A 12,028-nucleotide genomic window follows, 5' to 3' on the forward strand; every position below is an offset into this window, starting at 1 on the left:
AAAAGATAAATAAGTTAACTTAACTTATCTTTAAAACACGGTTTTATGTAAATCATATTTGAAGAAAATCTTTTCCGAAAAATAAGATAGAAAGATATTGTTAAAAAGAATCATATCTTTAAACAAACCGATTTTAAGAAATAAAACCTTTTAGAAAACGTTTTCTAGAATCTATCTTTTGTATTTTCCTTATTAATTTATTTACCAAGCAAACTTGCCACGCTTCTAATAAATATCGTGCATTAACCTACCTAACATATTAACAATAATCTAGATGATAAAAACCTTAACTAAATTAAATTGCTGCGCCGCGATTCTATACAGGTAGGTTACATAGGCTCCACGCAGACTAAGTTCCTTCAGGGACCTTAGCTTGCTGACTTCAAGTTCCTGTTAGGGAACGTTCCTGTTAGGGAACTTAGTTGTTGTTAGAGAATTTAGTTCTTGTTAGAGAACTCTTCTTCTTTTCTGTTTAACTTTTTTTATAAAGATCTCCTCATGTCTTCTTAGTTCCAGTTACTTCTTCCATCACCACGATCAACTTCACCTAAACTAATCAAACACTTGAAAACCTTTATTAGATGAGTCTGCTTTAGTTTAAGTTCCTCATCATCAAAACTTTTAAGCTTCAACATTTTCCCCCTTTTTGATGATGACAAACTTAAGAAAACTCTTGAGAAAAGTTAAACAAAATAGAAGGGCGTATTTTTTTTTTTTTATTTATTGAAAAAAAGATAAACACACAAATAACTAAAAATATAAAAGCAAGAAAGCAAAGATAAACAAAACAAAACATAAATAAAACTAAGAAATAAACTAAGCTAATTAACATCATATCAGAAGAAATTTCTGATACTTCATCAACTAGAACCCAGAACAACTTTTGCTTCCAAGTTTGTTTCTTCTTTTCCCCCTTTTGGCATTATAAAAAAGTCCTGCTTTTTCAAGTTTATTAAGCATCTAGCCACAGCCCCACAAGAAATTCATCGAGTGTAGGAAACTGAAGGCAGCGCTTCTAACTTCCCTTAAGTAAGTTCCATTTTCCTGCAACAATTTTCATAATGCACAAATACACAGATGTATATGCAGTTCCAAAAGCATTCATTAAAACCAAAATAAACATCCTGCTGAAAAACTTTTAAAAAAACAAAAATAAAATTGTTCAGAAACTTAAAAACATAAACTGAAAATGTTCACGACTAAAATAAGAAAGGGCTAGGATAGGCTAAATAGGATAGGTTGGGAATAAAGTAGATCGGGTCTGAAAGGAGCTCAAGAATCTTCTTGTTATCCTCCTTGGTTTGCTGTGCAGAGGCTTCAGGCTTGTCTTCCATGCGCTTAATAGCCATCTGTTACTCCATCTTCTTAGACCTAAGATTGCTCAAGTTTCTGCACAGTTTTCTCAACCTGATGCACCTTCCCAGTGACAACCTTGATCTCCCCCGTGGCTACCTTAAGTTGCTTCTCAGCAGTTTAAACTTGATCAGTAAGCTCTGCCACCTACCCAAATAGAACCTTATCTTCTTCAGTATCAAGCTCCAGAGGTTCATCCATGCTTGTCTTAGTAACTAAACTGGCTGACAGTCTTTTGCTTTTCCTCACAGGCTGCTTTGGAACCTCTTTCCCTTTTCTTTTTCCTCCTACACTCTTTTTCTCTTCTACTCTCCTCACCTTCCCATTCACTACCTCTAAACTAATGCTCTGTAGTGTCTCACCATTTATCACATTCTCAGGTTTTTCTTCTAAACCTTCATAAACCCCTTTCAATTTTACACCAACTGACTCAAAAACGGTTGACAAAACAGCTCCATGGCCCACTTTGTGCTTTATTGGAACATAGTGTCTAGATGTTGATACATTAGTGAAGGAATGTTCACTTTGATTTCTCTAGAGAGACAAAAGATGACAGCCATATCCATCAAACATGCTTCACTCTTCTTTTGTGTTCTAGGTAGAATTGTTTTTCGAACCAAGTTGAATAACAACTTGTTCAGTGGGCTAAGATCATTATGGTTCATGATATTCTTCTTCCTTTTTTCCTCCTAGGGCTTCTGCAATATCAACCCTAAATACTCACCTACTTTCACAGTTCCCTTTCCCTTAAGGAACATCTCATAACCCTCAGTTGGTACTTTCAAAATTTTTCCCAATTTTACAACATCAAACTCAATTTTCTTTTTATTAACTGAACTAGATATTTTTTCTTGTTTCACTTGGAATTTTCCATAGAATTAAGTCATTGCAGCAGGATACATAACATTATTTGAAGAATTAGTTAATAAGTACTCCCACCCTTGAAATTTGATTAAATGAAGAAATTCCAAAAAACTAGACTTCATGCACCAAGATGAATCTAGTATATGGTCAACAATATACCTCTTAGCATCGGCATTGTGTTCTGATTGCTCACCATCATCCTCTTCCTCAGCCTCCTCTCTTTCCTCTAATTCATTCTGTTCCTCTCCTCCTTCCTCTTCTCCATCGTCTTCATCATCATCTGACTTAACCCCTCTAGCAAAATCATAAACCTCTGTCATTTTTTCCTCGAGTGTTTCTCCTCTTAACTTCTTTTCTTTCCATTCTTGGGTCCTCTAAAAAAAAGAGGATTCCTCTTGTTCACTCTTGTTTTCCGCTTCTTCGTTAAGTTTATGGTTTTACATTGAGGGTTTAGGGTTTTCCGAGTCTTTGATTGATGTTGGAGAAGCTGTGTAGTTTACCATGGCTAAGGGAGAGGTTTATTCTTGGATTTTTCTTTCGGAGTTGAATGAGTTTTCTGATGAAACAATTTCGGCAATAATAACCATGGTTTTTGAATGGTGGTTTTGAGCTTTGATGGTTTTTACTGAAGGAAGGTTAAAGTGATTTGACAGTGAGGTGAAATGGTGGGTGAAAGATGCTTTTATAATTAATGAAGCGGTGTGATGGAAATTATTGGGTTCACTTTTCAGTCGTTTAATTTAACATGTTCAATTAATTTTGTAAAATCATTTAGGCAGGATGAATTTACCAAAAATCTTTACTTTCCGAATTCAAATAATTTAAGAAAACTTTCTGAAAATAAAACGCGCAATTGGAACACGTTTTCTACACATATGCAATGTACATTACTACTAATTATAACAGTTAAGCATTTAATGAGTTTACCTCTAGTAATTAACAACGCTAACACTTCAGCTATGTTTAGCACACCAAGATTGTGCTAAATGCTCTTTTTGCTCTATTTACATTATTTTTTACTTTGCCATATCTTGGAACTTCAGAAGCAATCAATTCAGCTTAATCATCCCAAGTTCCAATTTCAATTTCTCAAATCTTTCTCTGCTCAAGGGCTTGGTTAGAATATCTGCAATTTGATTTTCAATATGACAAAATTCTAACGTAATATTCCCTAGCTCCACAATATCTTTTAAAAAGTGATGCCTAATGTGGATATATTTTACCTTTGAGTATTGAAGTGGATCCTTAGAAACACATATAGCACTGGTATTATCATAGTAAATAGGCACACATTCAAAAATAATACTAAAATTTATGACCTGTTGATTTATCCAAAGTACTTGTGAACAACATGTTGCTGCTGCCACGTACTCAGCCTCATTTGTAGACATTGCAACTGTGTTTTGCTTCTTGGAACCACAAGAAACTAAACAAGGTCCTAAAAACTGTACCATACCTGAAGTGCTTTTTCTATTGACCAAATCACCTGCATAGTCAGCATCAGTAAAGCCAATTAAATCAAAGAAGTCACTTCTAGGATAGAAGAGACTCATATCATCAGTTCCTTTCAGGTATCTAAGGATTCTCTTTACTGCTTTCAAGTGAGACTCCTTAGGATTGCTTGGAACCTGGCACACAAACCTACACTAAAAGATATGTCAGGTCTACTAGCTGTTAAACAAAGTAAAGAACCTATCATACCTCTATACATAGATTGATAAACACAAGTTACAGTTGGATCTACATCCAATCTGGTTCCTATACCCATTGGAGTGTTATTAGTCTAAGCATTATCTAGTTTGTTCTTCTTGATCAGTTCCTTGATATATTTCAAATTCTCCACTCATAAGGTTAGCAAAATACTTGCACAAAGATTCATTAGTTTCACCAAATAAAATATCATCAACATAAATTTGTACAACTAATATGTTAGTTCCATTTGATTTTAAAAACAAAGTTTTATCTATTTTACAACGTTTAAAACCATTTTGCAGTAGGAACTTAGAAAATCTTTCATACCATGCTTTAGGAGCTTGCTTTAACCCATAAAGAGCTTTGTCAAGCTTATAGACATGGTTTGGGAACTCTGGATTTTCAAATCCAGGAGGTTGTTCCACATAGACTTCTTCATTTAAAAATCCATTTAGAAATGCACATTTAACATCCATCTGGAATAACGTGAATCCCATATAAGCAGCAAAAGCAATAAGTTAGCGAATAGCCTCTAACCAGGCCACTGGCGCAAATGTTTCTTCAAAGTCTATTCCTTCTTGTTGATTGAATCCCTGAACAACAAGTCTTGCTTTGTTCCCGACAATAATACCATGCTCATCTAGCTTGTTCCTAAACACCCATTTTAAACCTATATTCTTCTTATCCTTGGGTCTAGGTTGCAGATGCCAGACTTTATTTCTTTCAAACTCATTTAATTCAGCTTGCATAGCATTAATCCAGTCTGCATCAGTTAAAGCTTCAACATAGTCCTTAGGTTCCATAGAAAAGAGAAATTAATAGAATGCACAAAAGTTTCTAAACTGAGATCTAGTATGAGTTCCTTTTGTAATATCACTCATGATTGTATCCACAGGATGTGATTTCTGATATTTCCATTGCTTTGGTGTAAATTCCTTGACTGGATACAACTTTTCCTTATTATTGTTGAATGGTTCTTCTGTAGGAACTTGGTCTTGAGTCTCAGTTGGAACTTCAACAGGATATTCCTCAACCTGATCTTGATTTTGTTCTTGAGGTGGTGTTCCTAGTGTATTCTCCGTTTCAGATTCTGCATTTGCTTCTGGATTCGTTTCTTCTACATTTTTACTTCTTGCTTCTGCAATGATGTTGATTCCTCATCTGGATCTGGCTTTCGCACAAGTCCAATTTCAAAATCATCATCATAATCATGTACATCATTTAACTGTTCAGTTTTATCAAATATAATATGTACAGATTCCTCAACACACATTGTTCTCTTATTATAAACTCTATAGGCTTTACTATTTGAGGCATATCCTAAGAATACTGCCTAATCATTAAGTTCAATAAACTTTCCCAAGTTCCTTTTACCATTATTATGAACAAAGCATCTACATCCAAAAGATCTAAAATAAGAAATATTAAGCTTTCTCCCTTTGATTAGCTCATAAGGAGTTTTGTTGGTGATGGCTCTAACAGATACTCTATTAAGAATATAGCATGTTGTATTCACTGCTTCTACCCAGAAGTTCCTAGGCAGTCCACTTAAGATCAGCATTGTTCTGGCCATGTCTTCAAGGCTTCTATTCTTGCGTTTAACAAGTCCATTCTTTTGTGGAGTTCTTGGGGCAGAGAAGTTGTGATCCATTCCATGCTCAGTGTAAAATTCATCAAACCTTGAGTTTTCAAATTCTGTTCCATGATCTGATTTGAGATGAACCAATGGATTACCTGTTCTTCTTTGTTCTATCTTTACAAAAGCTACAAATTCATTAAATGTTTTATCTTTGCTAACAATAAAGAAAACCCAAGTAAACCTTGAAAAATCATCAACAATTACCATTACATATCTCTTACCACTTCTACTTTGGATTCTCATAGGACCACACAGATCCATATGAATAAGTTCCAAAGGTCTTTTGGTACTTACCACCTTCTTGGAATTGAAATAAATTCGAGTCTGCTTTCCTCTAACACAAGCATCACACACTTTTCCATACAGGAACTTAATGCAAGGAAGTCCTTCCACAAGTTCCTTAGATCTAAGCTTATCTAGTAAAGTAAAGCTTGCATGGCCAAACCTCTTGTGCCATAATAGAGGATCATCCTCAACAACACTGAGACATGTTAAACTGCTGTTAGGAACCTCGTTAAGATCAGCAACATATGTGTTTCTTTACGAGTTCCTTCTAAAATAATGTTCCTAGTGTCATTGTGAATGATTCTACATTTATTGGAAGTAAAGCTTACAGAGTTACCTTTGTCACAGAATTGTGATATACTTAACAAGTTGTGTTTAAGACCTTCAACAAAAAATACATTATCAATAGCATGGGAACTTGACCTTCCTACCTTGCAAATAGCAACTATATATCCTTTCATGTTATCACCAAAGGTCACAGTTCCCCCATAGTAGGCATCCAGTGAGAGAAATCTAGATTTTTCTCTAGTCATGTGCTTAGAACCTGCAAGTGTTGTTCCCCCTCACTGGAACCTGCAAGAGAAATCATATGTTAGTGTTAGGAACCCAGGTTTCCTTGGGTTCCTGTGTAACAATAGCAGGTTCATTCTTCTTGATCCAGAACTGCTCTACATGTTTTTCATTTTTCCGTGTACTCTTTTCTTTCTTAGGACACTTAACCTGTTTATGTCCTGTATTGCCACAAAAATAACAAACAATACTACTAGGCAGGTCAACATACTTCTTTTCCTTTTGGAACTTCTTTTTGAAACCCAAACCTTTAGTTCTTTTGGTTTGAGCTTTGGTGATCCAATGTGAAACTCTGTACACAATAGGTTGTTTGCCTTTCCTAGATTTCTCAAGTTCCCCCTCAAGTCGTGCCTTATCTGATCTTAGATCTTCCAAATCAAATTTTAGTTTTTCAACATTCGGATATTGAGCAAGTGGAGGAACTTCAGAATTAGGAGCATCAAGACAGAGCTTCATCAGGGACAGTTCAACATTTAACATTATATTATCATGTTTCAACCTGTCTAAAATTTCTTTCAAATAATTATTGTCATCAAACAGACTAAAGACCCTATATTGAATATCAAATTTCATATTGTCAACCCACTCACTGTTTTCTTTAAAATTTACCAAAGCTTCATCACTTTGTTGTTTATCTCTATTTAATTCTTTCAAGTCTTCTTGTATTTCCAATACAGCTTATATCAAGTTTTCTTTAGAGAAATTTCTTAGGTATTTTTGAGAAAACCATACCTCAAATTCTAGCTCCTTCAGTTTTGCTTAGCTTTTTCATTTGTTTTTGCCATCAAACACAGATGGGCAGTTTCCTCTAATGGTTGGTCCTCTTCTTCCTCTGAATCTGAATCTCCCCAGGCAGCTAGCATAGCTTTCTTCACATTGTCTATGGTGAAGTAAGGTTTATAGACTCTTGACTCCTTGGATTGCTCCTTGCCTTTTGTCTTTCCTTTATCACCATCAGGTATTGTACAACTCTTAATGAAATGATCTTTAGACCCACACTTGAAACAAGTTGTGTTCCTGGAACTTGTGTACTTCTTGTTCCTATCGAACTTCTTGTTGTTCATCATCCTTTTATATCTTCTTACTAGCATTGCCATCTCTTCCTCATCTACTTCTTATTTCTCTGAGTCTTGAGCCTTAAGAGCAAGACTCTTGTTCTTAGAACTCTCAGTGTTGGAACTCAGGTGAAGTTCATGAGTCATCGATGATCTAGCTAGTTGTTCCATGTTGAACTTGGTGAAGTCTTTAGCTTCCTACATGGCAGTAACCTTGGATCTCTAGCGTTCATCTTGTGGTAGGCTCCTTAAGATCTTCCTAGACTGTTCATTAATAGGAATGTGTCTGCCAAGGGAATTTAATTCATTAATAATATCATTGAACCTAGTAAACATTTCCTCTATCGATTCCTTATATTACATTTCAAACCTTTCATATCCAGACATCAATAAGTCAATATTAGGACATTTTACCTCATTAAGACCTTCATGAGTTACCTACAGTAGATCCCAAATCTGTTTAGCAGTCTTGCATCCCATGATACGATTATGTTCAAGAGGTCCAAGTCCACAATGTAAATACTTTATAGCTAAATCATTTAATTCAAGTTTCTGATAATCTTCTTTATCATAATCAGATATAAGTTTAGGAGCTACCTCATTCTTTTCATCGGTTGAGGTTATTTCAAAATCATCAGATTCAATAACACGCCAACCCTGGTATTTTTCAGCCTTGATGAAGATCTCTATTCTATTCTTCCAGTAGGTGTAAAACTTACCGTTGAACATGGGTGGACGTTGGGTGGAATACCCTTCTTCAAGTTTTTCCTTGTAATTCATCTCTCTAGGAACTTACTCACCAAAGTTATCTGCTTACACGTGAGAACCTTGCTCTGATACCAATTGTTAGTTGAGACGATTAATACAAGAGGGGGGTGAATTATATCGAGTTCCTAATATCTACTTTTGCGGGATAATAAAACAATGCATATAGGAACGTGCAAGGACACACATATTTTACGAGGAAACCGTCCAGGGCTCAACTGGAAGTAAAACCTCGAACCTACCTTAGGGATTTCAAACACAAACCACTTTACCATAATAGGGCAATCACCAAGTTACCACCTATTAAACACAGACCTTTGTTCACAAGTTCCACACTTGCTACTCGATAGGACCCTATCCTACCCAATCTAAGTACCACACTTAGATTCACTCGTACTGCCAAAGTACAAAACTCTCAGCTTCACACTAGAAGCTAACACAACCTTTATGCGATGTAAAATTATAACAAACTCACCCAAATAATCCAACCAATACAAATGTATGATACCTAGTATATGATAGGCAAGCTATGCACGAAATCCGAAACTAATATGACAAGTTAGAAGCTTGGTAAACTTACTCTATTAATGCTCAGTGATTTCCCTAAGCATAAACTCACAAAAACCTTAAACCATTTCGATCTCTACTATTTATACAAGTATGACTTGTATAGCAAGTAGGTTTTCTAAATGATAAATAAGTTAACTTAACTTATCTTTAAAACACGATTTTATGTAAATCATATTTGAAGAAAATATTTTCCGAAAAATCAGATAGAAAGATATTGTTTAAAAGAATCATATCTTTTAACAAACCGATTTTAAGAAATAAAACCTTTTAGAAAATCATTTCTAAAATCTATCTTTTATATTTTCCTTATTAATATATTTACCAAGCAAACTTGCCACGCTTCTAATAAATCTCGTGCATTAACCTACTTAACATATTAACAATAATCTAGAAGATAAAAACCTTAGCTAAATTAAATGGTTGCGCCGCGCTTCTGTACATGTAGGTTACTTGGGCTCCACGCAGACTAAGTTCCTTAAGGGACCTTAGCTTGCTGAATTCAAGTTCCTGTTAGGGAACTCAGTTCTTGTTAGAGAACTTAGTTCTTGTTAGAGAACTCTTCTTCTTTTCAGTTAACTTTTTGTATAAAGATCTCCTCATGTCTTCTCAGTTCTAGTTACTTCTTCCATCACCACGATCAACTTCACCTAAACAAATCAAACACTTGAAAACCTTTATTAGATGAGTTTGCTTTAGTTTAAGTTCCTCATCATCAAAACCTTTAAGCTTCAACAACCATAACTTTGATTATGGTTACCACCACCTTGATTATGATTTCCATAACCTTTGTTTTGATTACCATCATTTTGGTTTTGATTTAGGCCACTATAACCTTGATTGTTATAGTTACTTCAAGAACCTTGGTTCCTATAACCACCACCTTGGTTATAATTGTCAAAATTACCATGGTTTTGGTAATTCCTATTTCATTGACCCCTTTGGTTATCAAACCTTTTCATGTTATTATTGTTTAACACATAGTTTGAAAGGAATGGTGTCCTTCGAAAAAGTGTATTATTTAGATAACGGGTTTAGAATTATTAGAAAGCTAATATATTTTGTAAGGTCAAGTGATCGGAATTCCTGGGTGGAGGCCGCTTTTGATCAGTAATATTAATGTATAATTAATATTACAGCTTAAACTTGACTGAACCCTTCGGGTCACACCATAGCAAATATACAAACCGACTCGACGAATTAATTCGGAAGAAATTAATTCGTCGCCCGAGTGTTAAATATTTAAACGTCGGAAATTCGAGCTTAGAGCGTCATAACCGAGCGTCGAAAGTCGAGTCAAAATAGTAAAAGACGAGACATGAAAATAATAATAAATCAACAAGACCAAAATACCCCTAGCATCGGAATGCCCCGAGAAAACCGAGTGCTAGGGGCATTTAATATAGCATGGTGGCTAGCATGCACACCAAGCCAAGCTTAGGCTGGCTGGTGCGTGCTAACACACCAGTGCTAGCATTGCAAGGCTAACAGCGCTGGGCCAAGGCGCGAGGAGCAGCAGCTCTCAGCAGCAACCCGCATCCTTGATGCGTGGCTCGCTGGCTGAGAGCACGAGCAGCCCACACAAGTGTGCTGGGCTTGCTGGCTAGCAGCGCTAGCATCCCGCACGCTTGTGCTGGGCTAACTGGCAGCCGCGCATGGAGCCCACCTTTGGTGCCTTGATGCCCAAGTGTGGTGCCATGTGGCATGATTTTAGTGGAGCTTAAGGGGGTGTGTTGGCCGGTTTTTGGTGATGGAGTGGGGAGCAAGTTTGGTCCCCCCTCCCTCCTCCAAATGGTCCTCACCTAATCTCTCTCATGAGCTTGCCACTTGTTGATTTATTACTAGTTTGATTATTAATTTTATTTCAGCTCTAAAATAAAATGGAAAAATCAAATTCTCCGACATTGATGGGAGAGCTTTTTCACTCTCTTATTTTCCCTATAAATACCGAAGTTGGGGTATTGGGAAAATCACTTGAGTGAGAGTTGGAAAAAGGCATCACCAATATGAAAACCTTTGAACTCATTTAATCACTTGGGTTTTGGTCGGACCTTACTAACTCCAAGGTAGCGGACCTAAAAAGTCGGTGTTCATCCTTTGTGTGTGGATACCGTTCGAGGCTCAGTATTTTCGGGGCTAAAGCTTTCAAGTAAGAGCCCATTAGGTCGGGCGAAGCACGCGTCAAGGGTAAATTCCGATTTTATCCTTTTATGTTTATTTGTTATGCTTTATGCTTTTATTAATTGCGAGTGGTTCTTTTGGTCGGGGTCGTTTTCGCGGTAAATTGGACTTACCAAACCCCAACAACGGTATCGGAGCCACGCTCGTTTATTTTTAAAATCATAATATTTTTCAAGGTGATTTTTATTGCTTAATTTTTCTGGTTTAAGTTGCTAATTAGACTAGTAGCTCGTATTTTCCAGGGAACGGTTTTTAGCCAAAAAACGACCAGAAATGCTATTTTCGAGGGTTTTTTCGTTTTTTACGAAAAATTTTATGTCTTTATAACCTTTGAAAATTAATTGCATATTTATGGTGGTTATGTAATTTGTTCAATACATATTTTATATGCAATTTAAAACCTCTTTAGGCATGATTACTCGGTAGTAATTTGTGCTTTGATGCTTGGTTTTATTTTTTCACATAATTGCAAACTAATTGCATTAATGGTGAAATTGTTGTTCTTTGAGGCTTCCAAGTATTAAAGATTCAATCTTTAATTATGTTAAGTGATTGAAACTTTTTGTTACTAAATTCCATGAATTTTTGTTAAACTTTGTTGATTTAATCATTTTTTAGTTGATTGGAATCATAAAGTTTGAAACTTTGTGATAGAAAAATTGTTTATCTTCATATTGGAAGATATAATTTTTCAAGGATTCACAAGTATTAAAGTTGGAATCTTTATTGAACTTATGTTCATTTTTCCAACTCCCACTTATTTTGTCATAAACTCAAGGTTAATTTAAATTAATTAAATTACGAATGAGTGATTGCCCTATTATTTTTGTTGCACCAAGTTAAACCAATTTAATTAAAGAATGGTTCTTGGGAGTTATTTTGGTTACATTCACTTTAATAATTTTATTTAAGTTAGACTTGTTTAAATTTTTTATTTTTGCTCATTAAATTAGTTCTAAAATTAATTTATATTTAATTACAAATGTCATACAAAATTGGGATCAAATCCTGAGGCTAATGGAACACAAAACAAGGCATAAGCGCCCTAGGCTAGCCG

Source organism: Chenopodium album, chromosome 8 (assembly GCF_948465745.1).
Source record: "Chenopodium album chromosome 8, dcCheAlbu1.1, whole genome shotgun sequence".
NCBI classification, from domain to species: domain Eukaryota; kingdom Viridiplantae; phylum Streptophyta; class Magnoliopsida; order Caryophyllales; family Amaranthaceae; genus Chenopodium; species Chenopodium album.